Source organism: Cyclopterus lumpus, chromosome 14, assembly GCF_009769545.1.
Source record: "Cyclopterus lumpus isolate fCycLum1 chromosome 14, fCycLum1.pri, whole genome shotgun sequence".
NCBI lineage: Eukaryota > Metazoa > Chordata > Actinopteri > Perciformes > Cyclopteridae > Cyclopterus > Cyclopterus lumpus.
Window position 1 is genome coordinate 2,198,319 of NC_046979.1, and position 26,967 is coordinate 2,225,285.

A 26,967-nucleotide genomic window follows, 5' to 3' on the forward strand; every position below is an offset into this window, starting at 1 on the left:
CATGAAAAACAACCTGAGGACGTTTTAATAGTTTGTAGTAAAGTCAGTATGAAGTATCACATGCTTCTACTTTATGCTGTATGCATGTAGTCAGTGGATAACCTCCACCTTTATTAATATACTGCACACACTCTGTACTCAACACTCTGTAACCCTCAACGGTGACGTCACAGACGGTGACCTCACAATGAAACACTCACACAGGTTCAAGCTTGAAGTTTCTCAAGCTAGAAGCTTCTCCACCTAGAAGCTTCTCCACCTAGAAGCTTCTCAAGCTAGAAGCTTCTCCACCTAGAAGCTTCTCCACCTAGAAGCTTCTCAAGCTAGAAGCTTCTCCACCTAGAAGCTTCTCCACCTAGAAGCTTCTCAGGCTAGAAGCTTCTCCACCTAGAAGCTTCTCAGGCTAGAAGCTTCTCCACCTAGAAGCTTCTCAAGCTAGAAGCTTCTCCACCTAGAAGCTTCTCCACCTAGAAGCTTCTCAAGCTAGAAGCTTCTCCACCTAGAAGCTTCTCCACCTAGAAGCTTCTCCACCTAGAAGCTTCTCCACCTAGAAGCTTCTCCAGCCTGAGGGGGAAAAGCCGACCGCCAGGAAACTCCAAGAGGATGAAGAGGGAACACCGAAGAAGAGGAGCAGACGCCGGGTGCTCATCACTTTTGAACACGTGGTTCCATATCTAACATCACAACTAGAGTGGTGGATGATCTGAGGAGAACGGTGCGGTAGAAAGGGTTTCTGTCACAGTGACATCTCCATCAGAGGTCTTCCTCCACGACAGGCTCCACGTTGTTGTGTCCTGACAACGTGGAACTTCCTGTTGTTGTGTCCTGACAACGTGGAGCTTCCTGTTGTTGTGTCCTGACAACGTGGAGCTTCCTGTTGTTGTTTGTGTGTGTGAAAAATGCTGTTTTGGTTTGAACAACGTTGTACTCACATTGATCGATGATGCCGTCCGCTTTCCCCTTCTCCTGCAACCAGAGAGCACACACACAACAGTGTTATTACAGGACACACACACACACACACAACAGTGTTATTACAGGCTCGCAGGAGTGACACACACACACATAAAAGAGCCATTCCTTCTGGGTCCAGAGAAAGACGTATAAAAAAAGGGTGAACAGACGGGAAGAGAATGGAAAAAGACAAATGGCCGATGGAGAGAGAACGCGTGGCGCGTGGCGGCAGAGGAACGAGAGGACCTTTACAAAGAAGGATCCCACAGTCAATTCAATCAGCCTAATGGGAAACACACTTCCCAGCAGGCGGCTGTCACCGCGTTGAGTGTTTATCAGGACGTCAGACCGTTGCCACGGCGAGGAGGACAGATTCCTTCTGTCGGCTCTGACTGCGAGCGCGATATCGACGCACGGCTTCAGATTTCAATAAACGTCACTTTTCATTCACGGCTTTCAAAAAAGACTGTGTGAGTGTGTGTGTGTGTGAGTGTGTGAGTGTGTGTGTGAGTGTGTGAGTGTGCGTGTGCGTGTGTGTGTGTGTGTGATTGGATGAAAACAATGGACACTGTCTTCTCTATCAGAAAAAACAAACAAATCAGCCAAAGCAAAGCTTTGAAATGTTGTATATTTCATCCAAAACATTGTATTCTATTTTTTGGTGTCCCAAATAAACAATTTGAAGTAACAGATGGAGAAAATGAGGAGAGAACAGGAGACGCTATGAAAGCTCATAAAGCCACTCAGAAACAAGTTGCTTATATAGATTTCAGTGTTTTCCAATTGTCGTAAAAATGAATTGTTAAAGAAATTCAACTTGCATATATATATATATATATATATATATATGCTCTCCAGAAGCCACATCCATCCAGAGCGTGTTATGCAGATGCAGAATTGTTATGAACAAGCTACAGACAAACACCAATAAATTATGCACCTGAAAATAAGCTGAGATTCAAAAGGCTGCATCCAGCCCCTCACCTCTTCACTACTTTAGTATGTTCTAACATACACTGGATACTCAGATCTTATATTTTGACAGGTGAAAAGTCTAATGTGAGATTTCTGTAATTATATTTTGATTCAAACTAAATGTCCAGTTCAATATCTGTAATGTAATTTGCAATTACTGATTCAGATACCTACAATTTAATTGTGACTATTCCTAATTCTGGTTCAAGAGTCGCTTTCTATTTAAACATACCATGCCGCTGTGTCTTTAGATCATAAATATACAATATGTATGCTGTACATTTCAACCACATCTCTCTGAACGACGCTCTCCTTGATGAGTTCTTTCTATTTCATGGCATAAGTTTATTATCCACAACAGAAAATGCTTCGTTTGAATTCGTTGCCGGGCCGATATCCAACGGGGAGCTTCACATGAGCAACAATACGGATTAAACGTTAAACAGGTATCTACAGCGGTTATTTGGAGAATTCTGCATTTCTTTATATTTTAATGCATAACTTTATTTATAATGCTGATGTAGCGAAACAATTTCCCCTTGTAGGATTAATAAAGTAGCCACCTACGCACCCATCTACCTACCTATCTATCTATCATCTACCTACCTATCTACCTACCTACCCACCTACCTATTTATCATCTACCTACCCACCTACCTACCTACCCATCTATCTATCCATCTATCATCTACCTACCTACCCATCTACCTACCTATCTATCTATCGTCTACCTACCTACCCACCTACCTACCTATCATCTACCTACCTACCTATCATCTACCTACCTACCCACCCACCCATCTACCAACCTACCTACCTACCTATCATCTACCTACCTACCCACCCACCCATCTACCTACCTACCTACCTATCTACCTAGCCACCTACCTATCGTCTACCCACCTACCTACCTACCTATCTATCTATCGTCTACCCACCTACCTACCCACCGTCTACCTACCTACCTACCTAGCCACCTACCTACCCACCTATCATCTACCCACCTACCTACCCACCTACCTACCCATATATCGTCTACCTACCCATCTATCTATCTATCGTCTACCCACCTACCTACCTATCATCTACCTACCTACCTATAGACCTACCCATCTATCTATCTATCGTCTGCCTACCTACCTACCCACCGTCTACCTACCTACCTACCTACCTAGCCACCTACCTACCCACCTATCATCTACCCACCTACCTACCCACCTACCTACCCATATATCGTCTACCTACCTACCTACCTACCCATCTATCTATCTATCGTCTACCCACCTACCTACCTATCATCTACCTACCTACCTACAGACCTACCCATCTATCTATCTATCGTCTACCCACCTACCTACCTATCATCTACCTACCTACCTACAGACCTACCCATCTATCTATCTATCGTCTGCCTACCTACCTATAGGTAAATAGAGTCGAGTCTTCCAATGCAATACCGTTTGAGGTGGCCCAACGTGCGGCAGCAATTGAAGTGTTTTGACATTTTGCATTCTTGTCCCTCAGTGTGGAAGTCACCGGTAATGAGGCTCAGTGATAAAAAGATGTGCAAGTCTGCGAGGCCCTCTCGGCTTCCCAGGAGACCGAGAGCCTCACGGAAAACACAGCGGTTTTTAGTGCCTCCTGTCATCGCCTCCTCCTTTGTCTCTGTATTTCTATCCCTGTCTCTTTCTGCCAGCTGTCTATCTTAATTGTGGACGTGCTTCCTCATGATGGCAGCATAAAATTGAGTGTGCTCATCAGCACCGCCTTCCATCATCTGGAGTGCCGCTGTTTGATCAATTGATTAGAGAATCAAACCAAGCGTAGAGGTGAAAGAAAGGCTATCAGCTTCTTTCTAAAAATACTGTTCTCTCTCATCCACGTCTCTCCGGGGTTCTTTTGTCACATTCCTTTATACGTTCAGCTTTAAGGGATTTTTATGGCGTGAAATAATAGTTCAGCAATAATTGGCGGCAACTACTGTCACGTCACTCTGGATGAGTCAAAGTAGATGCGTTCACACACACACAATTTATGAGGAGGAAATTAGTTGTTAGTCTTACATTGACATTTATTGGTTGGAGAAATGTAAACAACCTCCACCAGAATTTGATTAGAGCAAATAAAAAAGTAGCATGAAAGGATAATGGAATTAGCAAAGTGGCTAGCTAACTAGCCAGCCAGCCAAAGTAGTAGGATGTATCTACTTAATGCTTCATCCACATTAGAAAAGCAATTTGCTATCGCTAGAGATGCAGCAACTGTGTTCAGATTATGTAAAGTGTCATTGAGTACCACGAAAAGCGCTATATAAATTATTATGTATTATTATTATTATTTTCTCTAAGCAGTGTAGCATGAAAGCATGGCGGAATTAGCAAGCTAGCTAAGTAGCCCACTGGCTAGCTTGCTAATTCCGATCATGCTTTCATGCTACACTGATTCTAGAAAATATGCCCTACTTTCTCTTCCTCTCACTCGTAGTTTAGCCCATGAGCAACATATCTGCGGCGCAGCAGCCATGACGATTGAGAAGGTTAGCAAGAAGCTAAGCTAAACTATTGACAACATTGCATCGCCATCTCTGAAATGCTCCCACGATATTGTAGCTCGCCTAGAGCCTAGAATCCCAGCGTACCATCTCAAATGTATGCAATAGTTCTGGCACCCAGCAGCACAACGAGATGACATTTACGTTAGCTCACTACTCGGAGGTGGTTCGTGTTTGCCTCCAGTCTTTCTTTTGTTTTGACTCCCGCTTGATTATGACTTTACATGATTTTAACAGCTACATGCCAGCCAACCAGAAACTAATATTTTCCTTGGCCTGTGGCATAATTCAAAATGATCTGTACCTCTACTGTGGCTTTGCTGCATAATAAAGAAGCAGTCGTGGTGCTCCGATGCTGAATTAGAACAAAACGCCCTCCGAACGTCACGGCGGGGTTGATGTCATTGCCGTCGCGGTCCGTCTCAAGTGTGCCCACTTCATTGGGTTTTGTCGTAGCGACAGGGTTTAAGTGTACAAACTCAAATAGATTGTTATGGCCTCTTGGAAAACTAGTACAAACTCATCTCCGAGTGTCACATGCCTCCTTCCCGGACGCCATTGAAAACACCAACCAGAATCCGACTTTGCGGCTACAGAGTGTCATTATGTGGGAATGCAGTTTGGCCGTCGCTCTTCATTCAAGGAGCCATATGTTTACGTGCCCACTTATTCTCTCGCTCCAGCTCTGGAAACACTCTGTGCCCGGATAAGCTGCCCGTGTGCCAACCGTGTTGCAGTAGAAAGTTGAATCTATCAGTTTCTGTGCGTTCACAAGTGTTCCCCTTTCTAGATTCAATCTGTATTCCCTGTCGTCTGCTGCTCAGAAAGAAGGGATCCGTCTCATCTCACGGAAACTCACCAGTGCACTCGCAAACCACTTAAAGAGCCAAATGAAAAAGAGCCAAAAATCAAAGAAAAACATTTGCAAGGCAAGTTAATTAGTAATACCTTCTAATTTGCTCCCCTCTTGCATCATTAGCTGGCGCGATCTGTCCTCTAAACAATTTCATTTATTCACATTTGTCTTTGGCTTCTAGAGAATAAGTGATAAACAACAGATTCGCTAAGTTTTACACATTTTTATATACGATACAGCGCTCGTGAGTAAATGTGCTAATCAGCTCCCAAAAGATCACATCACAAGGCTGAGTGGAGACAATTTACTGCTTTCATGCAACAACCAACCACCTTCACAAATAACCTCCGAAACCATAAGCGATTCATGGAAATCGTCATGGAGACGGTAAAGGATCTCTGAAGCTTACAGTATCTTGTGTTTTGAAATGCGTTGTCGATTTCTTGTGACCCTCAGAGAAGACGAGATCAGACTCAGAAGAGGGACATTATGCCAGATGTCTAAAGTTAACTTTAGACATCTACAAATGGATGCAAAGAACAAATCAGCTTATTTTTTCCCCATCAGACCAAGTCCAGACAACATGAGCTTCAGGAGTTCTTAATGGTTTGGTTATGAGATATGACTTTAATCCCTCTACATCCCTATCATCTTTACTTGTATCCCTCACTGCCGTTGCCTTGTTCTTCTTCAAGAAAAAACACCTTTAATGTCTTTCAATTCATATTTTCTCATCGTCCCTTCAAGATCAAGTGAAACACATTTTCTTGATGTACCAATTCCGTTAGCGCCACACCCTGGAAACCACATCTTTTTAGTCCTTTTAGTTTTATGAACTCCAAGATGTATTTATGAACGCCACCTTACGCCCCATATTTATGTATTTATGGAACTTGTGTTCAAAGTTGGTTTTCACTGCTTCAACAAGTACAACTACGCACCAGACTGAGTCCACCTTGACTGCTGCTAACTTAAGACACGTTTAGCCCCAACAACTGATGCACCTCACTGCATTCATCATAGTAGGAACAGTACAAGAAAGCTGATGCCGAAACGTTGTGCCGAGCATAGAAAGTATCCTCTACCACAATAATCAGAGCAGAGAGAAGTATTATTGCTTCATATAACGGTAACCGCTGCACACCTGAAAGGTTTTCTCGAGCTTCGTGTAAAAACTCTCAGGAGACAGCCTGAGAAATTGGGGAATAACCTTCTGGGACTGTGATGAAACAAAGACTAAAGCTTTATGGGTACCTGTCATAATCAAAATGTAAATGTCTTTGGGGGGGTAGCACCACCACGAAAATGTAAACACAAGAGAAGAACCTGCCCTTGTGGAGAGAATGCTGTTTTCTTTTCTTTTTGTTTCTGGTTTTCACTGTTCCTGCATTTATTGTCTATTCATTCAATGCATTACCCCATTAAGTACCAAACCTTTCATCCAGCCAGCACCACTCCACTCTTTCCCCTCTTCCAAGAGACCACTTCCAAACCAGACTACGAGCTCACTGTCACTACGTAGTCCATAAAAACCTACACTCTCATCAGTACCCTTGGACAAGGGCCAAGACTGCTGCAGCATCGAATAGAATAGAATAATGCCATGTATATAATATACTATAATAATAAGACATTGATTTGTTGATACTACTTTCAGTCCTAGCAAAGCTACTGGTGTTCAGGAAATTGGGTTATTTCACTATTCTGCACCCACCACTATTATTGTCCAATTTTTCAACATTATGTGCAGACAACATTTGTGCTGTGTGTCGAGTATTTAGAACTACGCCATCTTTCCACCTGCACCAGGTGATGCACCTTTTTCTCAGCAGGCATTTTGACTCGTCGGTGGGCGCGAAACAAGAAGCACAAGTGTGTAAATAATATCATTAATGATGGGGTTCACTGCTAAAAAGCATAATTGGGTTATCGGCGTCATAGTTCCAGGTTATCGGCGTCATAGTTCCAGGTTATCGGCGTCATAGTTCCAGGTTATCGGCATCATAGTTCCAGGTTATCGGCGTCATGGTTCAAGGTTATCGGCGTCATAGTTCCAGGTTATCGGCATCATGGTTCCAGGTTATCGGCGTCATAGTTCCAGTTTATCGGCGTCATAGTTCCAGGTTATCGGCGTCATAGTTCCAGGTTATCGGCGTCATAGTTCCAGGTTATCGGCGTCATGGTTCCAGGTTATCGGCGTCATAGTTCCAGGTTATCGGCATCATAGTTCCAGGTTATCGGCGTCATGGTTCAAGGTTATCGGCGTCATAGTTCCAGGTTATCGGCATCATGGTTCCAGGTTATCGGCGTCATAGTTCCAGTTTATCGGCGTCATAGTTCCAGGTTATCGGCGTCATAGTTCCAGTTTATCGGCGTCATAGTTCCAGGTTATCGGCGTCATAGTTCCAGTTTATCGGTGTCATAGTTCTAGGTAGTTCCAGGTTATCGGCGTCGTGGTTCCAGGTTATCGGCGTCATAGTTCCAGTTTATCGGCGTCATAGTTCCAGGTTATCGGCGTCATGGTTCCAGGTTATCGGCGTCATGGTTCCAGGTTATCGGCGTCATAGTTCCAGTTTATCGGCGTCATAGCTCCAGGTTATCGGCGTCATAGTTCCAGGTTATCGGCGTCATAGTTCCAGGTTATCGGCGTCATAGTTCCAGTTTATCGGCGTCATAGCTCCAGGTTATCGGCGTCATAGTTCCAGGTTATCGGCGTCATAGTTCCAGGTTATCGGCGTCATAGTTCCAGGTCATTGGCGTCATAGCTCCAGGTTATCGGCGTCATAGTTCGAGGTTATCGGCGTCATAGCTCCAGGTTATCGGCGTCATAGTTCCAGGTTATCGGCGTCATAGTTCCAGGTTATCGGCGTCATAGCTCCAGGTTATCGGCGTCATAGTTCGAGGTTATCGGCGTCATAGTTCCAGGTTATCGGCGTCATAGCTCCAGGTTATCGGCGTCATAGTTCGAGGTTATCGGCGTCATAGCTCCAGGTTATCGGCGTCATAGCTCCAGGTTATCGGCGTCATAGTTCCAGGTTATCGGCATCATAGTTCCAGGTTATCGGCGTCATAGTTCGAGGTTATCGGCGTCATAGCTCCAGGTTATCGGCGTCATAGTTCCAGGTTATCGGCGTCATAGCTCCAGGTTATCGGCGTCATAGTTCGAGGTTATCGGCGTCATAGCTCCAGGTTATCGGCGTCATAGCTCCAGGTTATCGGCGTCATAGCTCCAGGTTATCGGCATCATAGCTCCAGGTTATCGGCGTCATAGTTCGAGGTTATCGGCGTCATAGTTCGAGGTTATCGGCGTCATAGCTCCAGGTTATCGGCGTCATAGTTCCAGGTTATCGGCGTCATAGCTCCAGGTTATCGGCGTCATAGTTCGAGGTTATCGGCGTCATAGCTCCAGGTTATCGGCGTCATAGCTCCAGGTTATCGGCGTCATAGTTCCAGGTAGTTCCAGGTTATCGGCGTCATAGTTCCAGGTAGTTCCAGGTTATCGGCGTCATAGTTCCAGGTAGTTCCAGGTTATCGGCGTCATAGTTCTGACCTCCAGTATTTGGATGAAGTTGATTTAAAGAAAGAAGGCGTGCAAAAGTCGTCTGGCCATCGTTACTCCAAATGTGCCAAATAATCAACTTTGATATATTTCTCTTCTATGAACATTTACGATGTCCGCTGAGCTTCTTCAGCAAATTAATTCAGTTATCCATTATTTCATGTGCAGGTTGTAGTTGCAGGTTGTGAACAATAAATTAGGCAACAGATGTTTCACTTTAAACTGCTTCGTACTTTACGTTGTTCAAAAGTTGACCACTAAAACTAAATGGATCCAATGAGGGTTCAGATTTGATAGTGAAATCAGATTCAATAAGCATCTTATATTTTAATAATGTGTTAAATCAGTTAGTCCCTGCTTCTTGTTTACTTCTTTTAATGTAAAAAAAGGTTGAATTAGATACATTCGTACCTCTAGTTTAGTCCGTGCCCTCATTGTACCAAAGATATCAGAACATTGCAGGCACCTTGGATTAAGTATTAAAGATGGCCGGCAGGAAGTTGACAAGAGGTCAACAGGAAGATATGTAGTTGTTTACATGTTTTGTATTGTTTTGGGGTTGGAGGGAGGACTTAGAGAGAGAACATTAATCAATCCAAAAGGCTTTGAGGATCCTTCCTGCCTAATCAAGTCAATTCAGGGATTCACACGATTCACCAGAAGGGTCAACGTTGACATTCTGGCTCCGATTGACAGCTTTAAGTTCCAGTTCAGCCCGAAGTGAGTCAGGTCGAGAACAGAGGGGGGGGGGGGGGGGGGGGGGGGGGGGGGGGGGGGGGGGGGGGGGGGGGGGGGGGGGGGGGGGGGCAAAGGATTAGGGCTGCGTGGGGTCTGTCTGCACGGTGTGTGTGTGTGTGTCTGCACGGTGTGTGTGTCTGCACGCTGTGTGTGTGTGTGTCTGCACGGTGTGTGTGTGTCTGCACAGTGTGTGTGTGTCTGCACAGTGTGTGTGTGTCTGCACAGTGTGTGTGTGTGTGTCTGCACGGTGTGTGTGTGTCTGCACAGTGTGTGTGTGTCTGCACAGTGTGTGTGTCTGTCTGCACAACAAAAGTTTTTAAACGACACACAAAACCGTAGATTCAAAGTGACCTTTATTCGTTGTTAATTGTGATCAAAGATTTTAATAATGGTTTTATTCCATTCAAAAGAATCCAATTATTATTATTAGTTTATGTACTAAATACATTACAAGCTTTGACCAATGTATTAAAAACGTTTTACATTTAATTGTTATTTTGGATCAATATGCAGATTTCTAGTTCTTTTTACCAAGTTGCTGTTGCACAATTTAATAATAAATAATGTTCTACATCTATATATACATATACATATATATCTATATATATATATATATATATCTATATATATATAGATATATATATCTATATATACATATAGAAGTTAAGCTGCGCTTCATTTGCCAACAGACACCTTTTGTCATTTTTATTCACTTCATTTTTCTTACGGTTGATGTGATGGATTCATATCACTGCGAGTGTTACTGTGTGTGTGTGTGTGTGTGTGTGTGTGTCTGTGTGTGTCTGTGTGTGTGTGTGTGTGTGTCTGTGTGTGTGTGTGTGTGTGTGTGTCTGTGTCTGTGTGTGTGTCTGTGTGTCTGTGTGTGTGTGTCTGTGTGTGTGTGTGTGTGTGTCTGTGTGTGTCTGTGTGTGTGTGTGTGTGTCTGTGTCTGTGTCTGTGTGTCATAGTTACCGTGGAGTGCGTCTCCTGGGAGGAGGAGCGTGACATTGCGGCTGCGTCGTCTCGCCTGCTGCTCTTGAGCCCTTCAGCCAACCAGCACCCTGAGGCAGCCAGCAGAGCGGCCACGGCCACGGTCCAAACACCCATGGGTGCCACCTGAGAGGAAGACACACAAAGTCCTTAGACACGCCTGAGAGAAGGAAACACAACGCACACAAAGTCCTGAGAAGAAGACACACAAAGTCCTGAGAGGAACACAACACACACAAAGACCTGAGAGGAACACAACGCACACAAAGTCCTGAGGGGAAGACACACAAAGTCCTTAGACACACCTGAGAGAAGGAAACACAACGCACACAAAGTCCTGAGAGGAACACAACGCACACAAAGACCTGAGAGGAACACAACGCACACAAAGTCCTGAGGGGAAGACACACAAAGTCCTTAGACACACCTGAGAGAAGGAAACACAACGCACACAAAGTCCTGAGAGGAACACAACGCACACAAAGTCCTAGACACACCTGAGGGGAACACAACGCACACAAAGCCCCTAGACACACTCATAGTGTGTCCTTCTCCAAGCCTTCTACTGGAACCCGTGTTGTGCGTACGAGGCGGTGGAACCCAAACTGTGCACGCGCACACGGACACGCCGCACAATGGAAACCAACACCGTGCACGCGGACACGCCGCACAATGGAAACCAACACCGTGCACGCGCACAGGGACACGCCGCACAATGGAAACCAACACCGTGCACGCGCACACGGACACGCCGCACAATGGAAACCAACACCGTGCACGCGCACACGGACACGCCGCACAATGGAAACCAACACCGTGCACGCGCACGCGGACACGCCGCACAATGGAAACCAACACCGTGCACGCGCACACGCACACGCCGCACAATGGAAACCAACACCGTGCACGCGCACGCGGACACGCCGCACAATGGAAACCAACACCGTGCACGCGCACGCGGACACGCCGCACAATGGAAACCAACACCGTGCACGCGGACACTCCGCACAATGGAAACCAACACCGTGCACGCGCACACGGACATGCCGCACAATGGAAACCAACACCGTGCACGCGGACACGCCGCACAATGGAAACCAACACCGTGCACGCGCACACGGACACGCCGCACAATGGAAACCAACACCGTGCACGCGCACACGGACACGCCGCACAATGGAAACCAACACCGTGCACGCGCACACGCACACGCCGCACAATGGAAACCAACACCGTGCACGCGCACACGGACACGCCGCACAATGGAAACCAACACCGTGCACGCGGACACGCCGCACAATGGAAACCAACACCGTGCACGCACACACGAACACGCCGCACAATGGAAACCAACACCGTGCACGCGCACACGGACACGCCGCACAATGGAAACCAACACCGTGCACGCGCACACGGACACGCCGCACAATGGAAACCAACACCGTGCACGCGGACACGCCGCACAATGGAAACCAACACCGTGCACGCGGACACGCCGCACAATGAAACCAACACCGTGCACGCGCACAGGGACACGCCGCACAATGGAAACCAACACCGTGCACGCGCACACGAACACGCCGCACAATGGAAACCAACACCGTGCACGCGCACACGGACACGCCGCACAATGGAAACCAACACCGTGCACGCGCACACGCACACGCCGCACAATGGAAACCAACACCGTGCACGCGCACGCGGACACGCCGCACAATGGAAACCAACACCGTGCACGCGCACGCGGACACGCCGCACAATGGAAACCAACACCGTGCACGCGGACACGCCGCACAATGGAAACCAACACCGTGCACGCGCACACGAACACGCCGCACAATGGAAACCAACACCGTGCACGCGCACACGAACACGCCGCACAATGGAAACCAACACCGTGCACGCGCACACGGACACGCCGCACAATGGAAACCAACACCGTGCACGCGCACACGCACACGCCGCACAATGGAAACCAACACCGTGCACGCGCACGCGGACACGCCGCACAATGGAAACCAACACCGTGCACGCGCACGCGGACACGCCGCACAATGGAAACCAACACCGTGCACGCGGACACGCCGCACAATGGAAACCAACACCGTGCACGCGCACACGAACACGCCGCACAATGGAAACCAACACCGTGCACGCGCACACGGACATGCCGCACAATGGAAACCAACACCGTGCACGCGGACACGCCGCACAATGGAAACCAACACCGTGCACGCGCACACGGACATGCCGCACAATGGAAACCAACACCGTGCACGCGGACACGCCGCACAATGGAAACCAACACCGTGCACGCACACACGAACACGCCGCACAATGGAAACCAACACCGTGCACGCGCACACGGACACGCCGCACAATGGAAACCAACACCGTGCACGCGCACACGGACACGCCGCACAATGGAAACCAACACCGTGCACGCGGACACGCCGCACAATGGAAACCAACACCGTGCACGCGCACACGAACACGCCGCACAATGGAAACCAACACCGTGCACGCGCACACGAACACGCCGCACAATGGAAACCAACACCGTGCACGCGCACACGGACACGCCGCACAATGGAAACCAACACCGTGCACGCGCACACGGACACGCCGCACAATGGAAACCAACACCGTGCACGCGCACACGGACACGCCGCACAATGGAAACCAACACCGTGCACGCGGACACGCCGCACAATGGAAACCAACACCGTGCACGCGCACACGGACACGCCGCACAATGGAAACCAACACCGTGCACGCGCACACGGACACGCCGCACAATGGAAACCAACACCGTGCACGCGCACACGAACACGCCGCACAATGGAAACCAACACCGTGCACGCGCACACGGACACGCCGCACAATGGAAACCAACACCGTGCACGCGCACACGGACACGCCGCACAATGGAAACCAACACCGTGCACGCGCACACGGACACGCCGCACAATGGAAACCAACACCGTGCACGCGCACACGGACACGCCGCACAATGGAAACCAACACCGTGCACGCGGACACGCCGCACAATGGAAACCAACACCGTGCACGCGGACACGCCGCACAATGGAAACCAACACCGTGCACGCGCACAGGGACACGCCGCACAATGGAAACCAACACCGTGCACGCGCACACGAACACGCCGCACAATGGAAACCAACACCGTGCACGCGCACACGGACACGCCGCACAATGGAAACCAACACCGTGCACGCGCACACGCACACGCCGCACAATGGAAACCAACACCGTGCACGCGCACGCGGACACGCCGCACAATGGAAACCAACACCGTGCACGCGCACGCGGACACGCCGCACAATGGAAACCAACACCGTGCACGCGGACACGCCGCACAATGGAAACCAACACCGTGCACGCGCACACGAACACGCCGCACAATGGAAACCAACACCGTGCACGCGCACACGGACATGCCGCACAATGGAAACCAACACCGTGCACGCGGACACGCCGCACAATGGAAACCAACACCGTGCACGCGCACACGGACATGCCGCACAATGGAAACCAACACCGTGCACGCGGACACGCCGCACAATGGAAACCAACACCGTGCACGCGCACACGGACATGCCGCACAATGGAAACCAACACCGTGCACGCGGACACGCCGCACAATGGAAACCAACACCGTGCACGCACACACGAACACGCCGCACAATGGAAACCAACACCGTGCACGCGCACACGGACACGCCGCACAATGGAAACCAACACCGTGCACGCGCACACGGACACGCCGCACAATGGAAACCAACACCGTGCACGCGGACACGCCGCACAATGGAAACCAACACCGTGCACGCGCACACGAACACGCCGCACAATGGAAACCAACACCGTGCACGCGCACACGAACACGCCGCACAATGGAAACCAACACCGTGCACGCGCACACGGACACGCCGCACAATGGAAACCAACACCGTGCACGCGCACACGGACACGCCGCACAATGGAAACCAACACCGTGCACGCGCACACGGACACGCCGCACAATCGAAACCAACACCGTGCACGCGGACACGCCGCACAATGGAAACCAACACCGTGCACGCGCACACGGACACGCCGCACAATGGAAACCAACACCGTGCACGCGCACACGGACACGCCGCACAATGGAAACCAACACCGTGCACGCGCACACGAACACGCCGCACAATGGAAACCAACACCGTGCACGCGCACACGGACACGCCGCACAATGGAAACCAACACCGTGCACGCGCACACGGACACGCCGCACAATGGAAACCAACACCGTGCACGCGCACACGGACACGCCGCACAATGGAAACCAACACCGTGCACGCGCACACGGACACACCGCACAACGCAGCAGCGTGAACATCAAAGCCGCCACTGATGGGGATAATTATCTGCATCACAAAAGGACACACAAAGTCTTTTGATGTCAACAAAGAGACAACCCTCTGAAGTCGCACCTGATGGAGTGTGTGTGACCTCGGGGATCAGACACACACACACACCTTTATATTGAATATATATATAGATATATTTATTATTATAGATATAGATATATGTTTGTATACATATTATATTAAATATATTATTGTATATATATATATAATATAATATTAAATATATATATTTGTATATACATAAATATGAATAATATAATATATACATAAATATTATAATATATAAATATTACTATATATATATATATTAATATATAATATATTTACAATTACAATTTGTTGTGTAGCTGCACCTCGATATGATTAGTTCCATTTGTAAGGTATATTTAAAAACAGTAAGCATGTATTTAATAACTACATTATTAAAATGTAAATAAACCAGACGAATGAAAAAAATACCATGGGTGGGGTGGGGGGGGGGTACTGTAATAAAGGTGACGTGGTTATTGTTGTTTACTGCGGCCTCGTGCTTTATTACGCGGCTTTATTGAGAGTTTTATTGCAGAACCAGCCTGAAAACTAATTTCCCTTTTGGGGGCCATGAAGTCTGAACTGGAACACGTCGCAGTGTTTATGATGCTAAATGTCCACTTTCAATGGAATATGGAATCATAAACAGCTGCTGCGACTCACCTTGACCTCGGCATGCTCACTGAAAATGTATTTACATATTTATTTATGTTTATATAGTTTTTATAACCACATAAATAATCCGATACTTTGAGACAGATTAATCTTTCATTTCGGAGGGGGAGGTCTTAATGTGGGGGGGAGGTCTTAATGTGGGAGGGGAGGTCTTAATGTGGGGGGGAGGTCTTAATGTGGGAGGGGAGGTCTTAATGTGGGGGGGAGGTCTTAATGTGGGAGGGGAGGTCTTAATGTGGGAGAGAGGTCTTAATGTGGGAGGGGACTTAATGTGGGAGGGGAGGTCTTAATGTGGGAGAGAGGTCTTAATGTGGGAGGGGAGGTCTTAATGTGGGAGGGGAGGTCTTAATGTGGGAGGGAGGTCTTAATGTGGGGGAGGTCTTAATGTGGGAGGGGAGGTCTTAATGTGGGAGGGGTCTTAATGTGGGAGGGGAGGTCTTAATGTGGGAGGGGAGGTCTTAATGTGGGAGGGGACTTAATGTGGGAGGGGTCTTAATGTGGGAGGGAGGTCTTAATGTGGGAGGGGAGGTCTTAATGTGGGAGGGGTCTTAATGTGGGAGGGGAGGTCTTAATGTGGGAGGGGAGGTCTTAATGTGGGAGGGGTCTTAATGTGGGAGGGGAGGTCTTAATGTGGGAGGGGAGGTCTTAATGTGGGAGGGGAGGTCTTAATGTGGGAGGGGTCTTAATGTGGGAGGGGAGGTCTTAATGTGGGAGGGGAGGTCTTAATGTGGGAGGGGAGGTCTTAATGTGGGAGGGGACTTAATGTGGGAGGGGTCTTAATGTGGGAGTGAAGTCTTAATGTGGGAGGGGACTTAATGTGGGAGGGGACTTAATGTGGGAGGGGACTTAATGTGGGAGGGGAGGTCTTAATGTGGGAGGGGACTTAATGTGGGAGGGAGGTCTTAATGTGGGAGGGGTCTTAATGTGGGAGGGGTCTTAATGTGGGAGGGGTCTTAATGTGGGAGGGAGGTCTTAATGTGGGAGGGGACTTAATGTGGGAGGGGAGGTCTTAATGTGGGAGAGGAGGTCTTAATGTGGGAGGGGACTTAATGTGGGAGGGGTCTTAATGTGGGAGGGGTCTTAATGTGGGAGGGAGGTCTTAATGTGGGAGGGGACTTAATGTGGGAGGGGTCTTAATGTGGGAGGGGTCTTAATGTGGGAGGGAGGTCTTAATGTGGGAGGGGACTTAATGTGGGAGGGGAGGTCTTAATGTGGGAGAGGAGGTCTTAATGTGGGAGAGGAGGTCTTAATGTGGGAGAGGAGGTCTTAATGTGGGAGGGGACTTAATGTGGGAGGGAGGTCTTAATGTGGGAGGGGACTTAATGTGGGAGGGGACTTAATGTGGGAGGGGTCTTAATGTGGGAGGGGTCTTAATGTGGGAGGGGAGGTCTTAATGTGGGAGGGGACTTAATGTGGGAGGGGTCTTAATGTGGGAGGGGAGGTCTTAATGTGGGAGGGGTCTTAATGTGGGAGGGAGGTCTTAATGTGGGAGGGAGGTCTTAATGTGGGAGGGGAGGTCTTAATGTGGGAGGGGTCTTAATGTGGGAGGGGAGGTCTTAATGTGGGAGGGGAGGTCTTAATGTGGGAGGGGAGGTCTTAATGTGGGAGGGGAGGTCTTAATGTGGGAGGGGTCTTAATGTGGGAGGGAGGTCTTAATGTGGGAGGGGAGGTCTTAATGTGGGAGGGGTCTTAATGTGGGAGGGAGGTCTTAATGTGGGAGGGAGGTCTTAATGTGGGAGGGAGGTCTTAATGTGGGAGGGGAGGTCTTAATGTGGGAGGGGTCTTAATGTGGGAGGGGAGGTCTTAATGTGGGAGTGCATCATGAACCTGTTAAAGGTTAAAGGTCAACAGGTTTCTCATAACAAGAGGTGTCAAATAAAAGTAAAAGCCGTAAAGAGTTCGTGGAGTTTAAAGCAGCTACAACCGAAATACTGAAGTACCCCAGAAACTGAGTGGATGTAGTTCGACCAGCGCTCACCGTGCAGTTACACGTCACCCGACCCCCCCGAACCCACCCGACCCCCCCGTCACTCAGCCAGCTCGCCCGAGGCTAACAGGCTCCTCCAGATGAGAGCTCACCCTCGTGAAATTAAACACCAAATGAGATCTGCCAGTCACTGTCTTAATGACACACACACACACACACACACACACACACACACACACACACACACACACACACACACACACACACACACACACACACACACACACACACACACACACACACACACACGGAGTGAACGGTCCATTTTGAACTTCGTCGGGAGGCAGGAAGTCGATGAGGAAGCCGTTATTTGCGCAGCATATTAAAAAGCTTAAAGAGACGGACTCTCCAGAACCATTATTAACCTAAGGGACACTAGCGGTCTGTCACGGCCCCCCAAAGGAGTCCTGCAGCCGACCCGTCCTCCTCGTTGTCGCTCGCTTACCTTCTGGAGTTCTGTTTCTCATTTTTAAAAAGCTTTTTAAATTATTAAAAACGAACAACTAGCCGTTAAGTTTGAAGATTGAAAGAGAAAAAAAAGGACAACGCGAGATAAGAGGGCGCACTGCGGCGCATCCGTGGTCTGGATTAAGAAATCTTTGTTGACTTTGAGAACGATTACCGCGGCTGCGTGTTGTTCGTCCAATCAGGAAGAATAAAGGAAACAATGAACCACATATTGCTCGTTTGAGGCGCTGCAGCTTCGGTGTTCTAGCTCCCGCGATGGATGGAGGACGGCGACACCTCACCTTCTTCTTTTCTTTCTAGGTCGAAGGTAAAATATTCATCTGCAAAGATTTCTAAATGGACGCATCGAAAAGGATGAATGGAAAAGAAACGAACGCACACAAGCAGAGGAGAAGATGGGAGGAGGACTGGTGCTATGGAGAAAACATCGATTTTATCATCGTTTATCGGCATAGATTATGCTTTCAAAATTGGTCAATATTGTTCCTTTTGTTGCAATTAGGTGACTATTTTCTTGTGAACCAAGAACACATAACCCTCTTTCTGCCTCAGCGTGAGCGCTGCAAGACATCTGGCTCCGCTAACAACGCGCTAACTGTCGGGCTGAGGCTAATTTTCTTTTCTTTCTAGGGTGTGGATTAAAATGATCTCTTAATTCATCTGATTCTAATCTATGGGCACGATTCCTTTTGGATCAACATCTGTCACGTCCCGGATGGGGGGGGGGGGGGGGGGCAGGAACGCTCTGACTCAAGGTCAGCAGCAAGGCCAGAAGCTAGCAAGCCAAAAGCTAGCAGGCCCAAAGCTAGCGGGCCGGAGGCTTAGCAGGCCAGAACCTAGCAGACCAGAACCTAGCAGACCAGAATCTATTAGGCCAGAATCTAGCGGGACAGAACCTAGCAGACCAGAATCTATTAGGCCAGAATCTAGCGGGACAGAACCTAGCAGACTAGAATCTATTAGGCCAGAACCTAGCGGGACAGAACCTAGCAGACTAGAATCTATTAGGCCAGAACCTAGCAGACTAGAATCTATTAGGCCAGAATCTAGCGGGCCAGAACCTAGCAGACCAGAATCTATTAGGCCAGAACCTAGCGGGCCAGAATCTATTAGGCCAGAATCTAGCAGGCCAGAACCTATTAGGCCAGAACCTAGCGGGCCAGAATCTAGCGGGCCAGAATCTAGCAGACCAGAACCTAGCAGACCAGAATCTATTAGGCCAGAATCTAGCGGGCCAGAACCTAGCAGACCAGAACCTAGCGGGCTGGAGCCTTAGCGTGCCGGAGGCTGACCCACTGGAGGTTAGAAGGCTATGACGCTAACTGGAGGCTAGCAGACTGCAGGCTCCAGAACCCTAAAGCTAACAGATAAGAGTGGCTAACCAGCAGGAGGCTTGGAAGCTAGAGCAGGCAGAGGTGTAGGCAGGCTGGTTATCCGGGGTGTCTAAAAAGTCCTTAATCCACCCAGGAAAGGAGCTCCTGGGCCTCCTTGAGCTCCTGGGCCTCCTTGAGCTCCTGGGCCTCCTTGCACTGCCTACTACTCGTTCTCTTCCACTCCACATGCAAACTAATGCGGGAGCGCCACAAGTCCTAGAGCTCCTCCTCAAAGCGACGCTGCCGGGTCCATTTCAGGATTACAGGTTTGGACCCACAGAGACTCGTTTTTATGGACTCTTACAGTTCTGATTTACGTTGCTTTTGAAGATAAAAAGGTCCATCAACACACTTAAAATACAGCATGCACACCTTTTGTCTTTTTAATGTTGTATGTGTGAAAACTCAACAAAGTCAACATCTTGTCAGAATTAAGGAACTTTAGTAAAATCGTTTTTTAATCCTTTTAATGTCTGAGCTTTGAAAACAGAACATCCCAACCCAAGATCTAGTTCATAAATATCAAAGTAAATACATAAATAATGATGAATCCTTAATTAATCTGAGATATGAGTTCTTCCTTCCTTCTCACAGCGATCAGTCTCCCACTCGGCACACTTCCCCCCCGCGAGTTGCTGAGTATTTAAAAAAAATATATAAATATTACAAAGGAGGGTAAAACCTCTGAACGCTGAGCACCGCATGCTGACAGCGTCAGGTTTAGTAGTTCACAGTTCTGAAGTCAAATCCTCTGCATGTGAGGCATCGTCTCCAGCGACGGGCATCTTTGTGTTTTTAGGAAAAATTATGAAACATCATTTTTGTCAGCTCAGTTGACCTTTTACACTTTAAAAAGAAAAGAAAAGGAGAAGCTAAAGATTCTCTGGTGTCAATCTTTTTTCCTTTTTGTCAAAGTAGGTGTCAGTTTTTTTTTTTTTTTTTTAATCATCCCCCATTTTGGAGCACGCCCCCATTTTGGAACACGCCCCCATTTTGGAGCACGCCCCCATTTTGGAACACGCCCCCATCCACGTGCCTCACACTGACGCTCCCCTTCAGTCAAAGGACTCATCCCGGGTTTCAAAGTGCCCCCTTTCCCCTCAGACAGACGTCTATGGAGCATGAAATGGAGCCTTCGTCCAGAATGTTTCCTATATTTCATTCCCGTGTTTGTGTGTGTGTGTGTGTGTGTGTGTGTGTGTGTGTGTGTGTGTGTGTGTGTGGATACGCTCAAACCCAGGTGAACAGGCTGCGCCTCCTTTTCAGGGTATTTTCTTTCTTTTTTTCTAGCCAATACGATGAATGTCTGGACCCTCCGAGGTGGTGAAACCCGGAATAAGTTACGGTCACGAACTCATTCAGGGACATGCAAAGAGGCTCACGAGCACCGGCCCTTTGGAGGGGGGCCGCTGGCCTCATCAGAGGGATTCGACCCAGACGAGCTGGACCTCATGAAGGAAGAGCAGATCTAATTAATGACGAGTGTCCATAGAAAGGGGATCTCCAGACGTCTGGTTACTTCCTGAAACCGGCCCGCGGGTTTCAGTCACCTTTCGCCTCCTTTTGACCAGAAAGAGTAGGTTTGGAGGGGAACCCTCTCTCTACGCGGCTCACGTCTTTACAGGAGTGCCACGAACGCGTCGCTGAAAAGAGAACGAGGTCCGTCTGAGGAGCGGCACTAATCGAGGCCTTCGTAACGACAACGGATCGGAAGCGACGGCCCCGTCTCGCCTTCTTCAAGTCCATAAAATAATAAAACGCTTCGTTGTGCATCTCTGAATCAAGGATATTTCACTAGGATGCATTTAAATAAAAGAGCCGAAACAACAAAGCGAGTGTCATGAATATATATTTCCATTTGGAGAACGCTTCCTAGAACAACTGGAAACGACATGGTCCTCTCGGGAGGTGTCAGTGGGATCACATGACCATGAGTGGAGTTATGTTGTCCGTGTGTGGAACTGGTTTTGGACTCGATTGGAGGTCTTCGGCACGGAGGAACCAGATGAATCCGGCTTTCTGATTCTCAGCCGTCGTTGTTGGCGGATCGATGGATTTGGTTAAAAACATTGAATACCGTCAACGTTTTCCTTTAAGAAACTGATTTCTGATGACTTTATATTAAATATAATTAAAATCAACGGAGACCAATGGAAGTAAAAATGTATTCAATTTCTGATTCAGAGCGAGTGAGAGAAGAAAAAAAATAAATAAACAAATATCGTACGCGGTCCATTCATATAAACAGTATGCGGGCGAAAAAGAATAAATAACAAAAACATGGGAGAAAAGCTGGGAAAATTATAGCAATTTAAAAAATAAAAAACGAAGACACAAAGAACCCGCGGAGCGTCTAATGTGAGCAACACCACACACACACACACACACACACACACATCATTGAACTACCTCGATGTAGTTTTAAACAAGTGAAGACGTAACAAAACTGCATGGAAAAAGGCATAAAACATAATGTTGTACAATAAAAAAGGGAAATAAAAATGAATTAAGAAGTGAGGAGGAATTGAATAAAAACCTTCAGGAGGATTAAATAACCAGTGAATGAGTTAAGAGGGGACTTGACTATAAACCGGCGAAGGGGTGTGTGTGTGTGTGTGCGTGTGTGTGTGTGTGTGTGTGCGCGTGTTCGTGTGTGTGTGTGTTTGGGGTCTTTAAAATAGATTTTAAATTGTCAATGGTGGAACGGGAGGAGAGTCCAGAGCCCGGGAGCAGACACACAGAGAGGTCACTCATTCATTTAAAACTTTAAGAGTAACATTGATCAGCTGTCGGGGGGGGGGGAGAAAAGAGGTCGTCGTCGGCAACGAAGAGAAGAAGCCTTCTAAACATGAACGTAGAAAGAAGACTTTCATCGTGTCCCAAGAGAGTCTATTTTAAATTCATGGGTTTTTAACTTTACAATAAAACAATCTCAACTAAGTGGTAGTTAGCCAAAGAGTTGTGTTGACAACATTTATATTGATTTGGTATTAAACAGTTCAAATGTAAAGCCGTCCCTTCTTTCATCAGCTGATCTGAACACTGACTGTAACTTGTTTAATAAACTAAGAGCCTCCAGTGGCTCGTCGTGTTGATCACGTTACGTTTCTCTGGGGAAAATTGCAAAAGCCACCGGGGCGCGCGTGTGTGTGTGTGTGTGTGTGTGTGTGTGTGTGTGTGTGTGTGTGTAGAAATGAATCTTCAGGCGATGCCGAACATTGTGACTGTCGACGAGTCGGCCGTTATAATTGATGTGAAAAGCGTAATTAATTCAAATCGAATCTTAGATTGATTTGTCATACGGGGCTTTTTATATGGATTGTTTGACGCCTGCAGCGTCTACATTAAATACACAAGGATGAACTGGGTCATGTCTGCTCCATGTAGACGACCACTCAGGACCAACCCGTACAGGTTCCTCCTGGGCAATTCCAGGTTTCATTCAAATTAAAAAATTAAAAGCAGTATTTATTCCTTAATCCTGCTGACAGACACAAAAAAAACTAACTAAAAAGCATATGTACTGTACAACACGTCATATTATTTATGCGGTTGTTTTGTAGGTGCAGACATTATTTGCAGCACTCTTTGGGGTTACTTAAAGGGACAGTGTCCCCCCCCCCCCCCCAAAAAAAAAAAATTAAAAAAATACACATTGTTCCTCTTACCCGTAGAGTTATGTATCAATTTAGATTGTTTTGGTGTGAGTTGTAGTTTTGGAGAGGTCTTCTCTCTTTTAAAAGTTCAACTAATCTTTCCAGAAACATGACTTCATAGAAATGACGAGTGACAAGTCACAACAGAAACAATCTGGATTGATGAGTTTAAAAAAACATTTAAATCGGGGTGCACTGTCCCTTTAAATGCACTTTAAGTCCACAATCAAGCACACGGCCGTGATCCCAACAGAAGTACGGACACTAAGTTTATTAGAGGTTTCATCCTTCTCTCCAAAGAAAAGAAAAGGTCGATCACATGTTGACCTCCAGTCGGCACTGAGAACATCAGACCCTGGAGAGCGTGAGGAACCTCTTCCTCCAGACCACCAGACCTCTTTATTGACATCTTTCTCCAACTGCACGACGTACACACACACACACACACACACACACAGCATGGCTTTAAAGAGGTGCAGAGTGTTACAGTCAATGTGTCCCGCTGTGTGTGTGTGTGTGTGTGTGTGTGTGTGTGTCTGAAGCCCAACACGCTGTAATGGCTCTATGACGGACAGCTCATAAGTTAGCCGTAATGAGCCCGACTGAGTCCCCGTTCTGGGCCAGTCCTCAGTCCTGGACTGGGACCCCGGGGTGGGCTGCAGGATGGGGGTCCTGGGGGAGTCCTTGGAGACCAGAGCCTGCAGGATGGGGCTCCTGGGGGAGTCCTTGGAGACCAGAGCCTGCACTGACTCTGGTCTTCATCCCTCCTCCTCCTCCTCCTCCTGTTTCATGCTGTTTTAACTGGAGTCAGCTGGTTGCTCAGCTATTAAAAAACACAATCAATCCAACTGTTGAATTAAATGATTAGACCACAAAGATGTCAGCTGGGCTCCACGTGCTTGTTTATGATGCTCGTGATGCCTTCAGGGCCGCATGTTGCTGTCATGTTGTTGTTATTTATTGTTTATTTACTGGCTCAGACACGTTGCACGCAGATGCAGCTGAGAACTGCTGCCGTTCACATTCTCACGCAGGAGGCAGAGCAGGATATTGATCCAGGGCTCTGCGTGTGCGTGTGCGCGCGCGCCCGTGTGTTTGTTTGTCGTGCGCTGTTGGCCCGGGGGTTCTCGCCGGTTCACGGCAGATAGCTCGGTGATGAATGGCCTTAATGGTGCCGCTGGATGTCGGCCCCGGTACCGGGGTCCAGGTGTGGAGAGGAGAGGCTGGAGCGCGTGCAGCACCGGCGGCGCGCGTACACGCGCCAGCCTCGTTTCTCACTCTGCTGCCGGTCACCGAGCTCTCTCCGGTACCGACTCTCCGGTGGCGGCTCGTTTAACACAATCAGACACGAGAATGACGTGTTTGTGTGTTGGAGGGGGGCATTTGATGTTGTCCAACATTCTTTAGGGGGCTGGTGAGTAGATGGGGGGGGGGGGGGGGGGGGGGATGTGGAGGACCGGGTACCGGGAGGCTGTACCGGGCAGCCGTGCACGCGGAGCGGCTGGAGAGATGTGCGCGTCTCGCCGTGTCGTCGCCCCCCCTCCGCTGCGCGCTCTCCGGGGGCACGAGGGGAGTGCAAGTGACGCCGCGTCTCACGCACTCTCTCCCGGTGCCCGCAGAGCCGCCTCGGTCCCACCTCGCGCCCCGGGTGGAGGAGTCGGACTCCGTCACAGGCGGTCACTGACATCGCCCATGCGCGGCGAGGCTGCACCTCTACACACGTCCATCTCTCTCTCCATCCATCTCTCTCTCTCTCCATCCATCCCTCTCTCTCTCCATCCATCCCTCCATCCATCTCTCTCTGTAATAACGACGCGTTCCTCTTCAGAAACTCAAATATACATAGAACTCTAAATTAAAGAAGCCACATCAAAGCTCGTTTAGTTCCACTCTCCCAACACTCCCAGTGCACATAGTGCACATAGTGATAGAGGCAAACTTGTGAAACAGTTCGACACGACCCCCCACGACCCCCCCACGACCCCCCCACGACCCGCATGCGGAGGCACCGCGGCCACCTTACCTGTGGTAGTCCGAGGGAAGAGGGCAAAAAGGAAAAGAGAGTTCGAGGCTCCGATGTCTCACCGCGACGAGACCAAGCTGCGTTGTTGTTGTTGTTGTTTCCTTCTTCTCTTCTTCTCTTCTTCTTCTCCTCTTCTTCTTCTCCTCTTCTTCTTCTCTCCTTCTTCTAGCTCCACTCCTCGGGGCGTGCAGGGCTTCAGGTGAACGAGGGCGAGCTGCGTGCTGCGTGCGTCCCGACTCTCCTCGCCATCCTTCGGCTCCTCCGGCTGGGTTTCCTCTCAGCGAGGCGCTCGTGCGCTGCCCTATTTCAACTGCTCCGTGACGTCAGCAGGCGCCTCACGCGCGGAATAATGCGGTGAGGTTGCATCTGCGGATTCATCGCGCTGGAAAGCGACACCTGTGTGTGCGCGTGTGTGTGCGCGTGTGTGTGCGTGCGTGCGCGCGGACCGCAGGACAGCCGAGATTTGAGGATGATTTGTTTCATCTGCTCCTTTATTTCAAGGTTCACTGGAAAAAATGTTGTGTTGAATTTACTTCATTTTTAGGTGAGTGACTGCACGAAATAATTGTATCTAAATCAGACATATTTTAAGGTAATTGTACTAATTATTTTCAATTATTATTCATTTTTCAAATTTCTGCTCAACTGTTTAGAGTTTACTCCAAATTATGAAGACATTCCAACTAAACCCATGTTCAGTTTACTCAAATGGATTATAGGTATCATTAGATAACATCTAACATGTTTGATTTGGCACTAAAGTTAAAGTTATTACGCATTAATTTACCGCTTTACGGTATAAACATTGTCTGCGTCTAATAAAACAAAAAAATAAATAACAAATAAAGCCAGTCAAAGCGATATTCTGTATGCAATTACATCAAGTCACACAACGCAGTGAGTTGATTTAAATTAAAAACAAGTACTTGTCAGCACGGTTTTAAATACTGCAAATTGCATCTCATGAAATGTCATTTTCCTTTCAAAACAAAAGCCAAGATGAAAATCGACTTCAGATATACGACGACGAGGTGACAGGTGACGTGTTGTTGGTTCATCCAGCGAGAAACGTCACAGTCAAAAAGTGTCAAATGCATATTTCATTTTGTTTTTTCACGGAATATTTTTTCCGCCCGTGCTTCACAACCGTCGGCGACATGACAAAACACTCCCGGGCCTCGCCAACAACGAGGCAGCCGTGGCGTTCAGAGGAATTAGACATGCAGAGGACAGGCGGCGATGTCCGAATCACTTTCACAGATGAGCACGTTTACAGCGGATTAGCTGCTTATATTAGGGCTGCGTTCAAAGGTTTAATGTGAACACACGCTGCACAACAATAGAGCACACTGGCACTTCTAATGAAGCCTCACGGACGTCCCGGTGACCCTTACAGTTAACAACCATCGGCATCATTCTCTTTCTTTATCACCTTGTAGAGGGATAACGACACCAGGCACAATTAGGCCGACGTACCGTATCCCAAAAACATCGGAGAACGGTTGGTTCCTCCATCAAAATTGCATGTGGCGGTAAAATATTAATGCTCGATCTAACATTTATCAAGAAAGTGGGAAAAGTAAGAAAAAAACGAAATGGGGGTATCGGAGGAGGACTAAAGAAAATAATTGAACTGCAAAAGAAAGAAAGAACAAATAAGCAGACATGTATCTACAGGTAGTGACAGGTGATGTCTGAC

General features: G+C 48.1%; 1 long non-coding RNA gene across 1 annotated transcript; it reads right to left on the minus strand.

Moving 5' to 3' along the window:
- Positions 1-932: 932 nt before the first annotated feature.
- On the minus strand, positions 933-25,528 carry LOC117742652. Its single transcript, XR_004611052.1, has 3 exons — positions 25,269-25,528; positions 10,606-10,749; positions 933-966 (listed from the first exon to the last, which is right to left on the minus strand). It is a non-coding gene; the product is annotated as an uncharacterized LOC117742652 (long non-coding RNA).
- Positions 25,529-26,967: the final 1,439 nt, after the last annotated feature.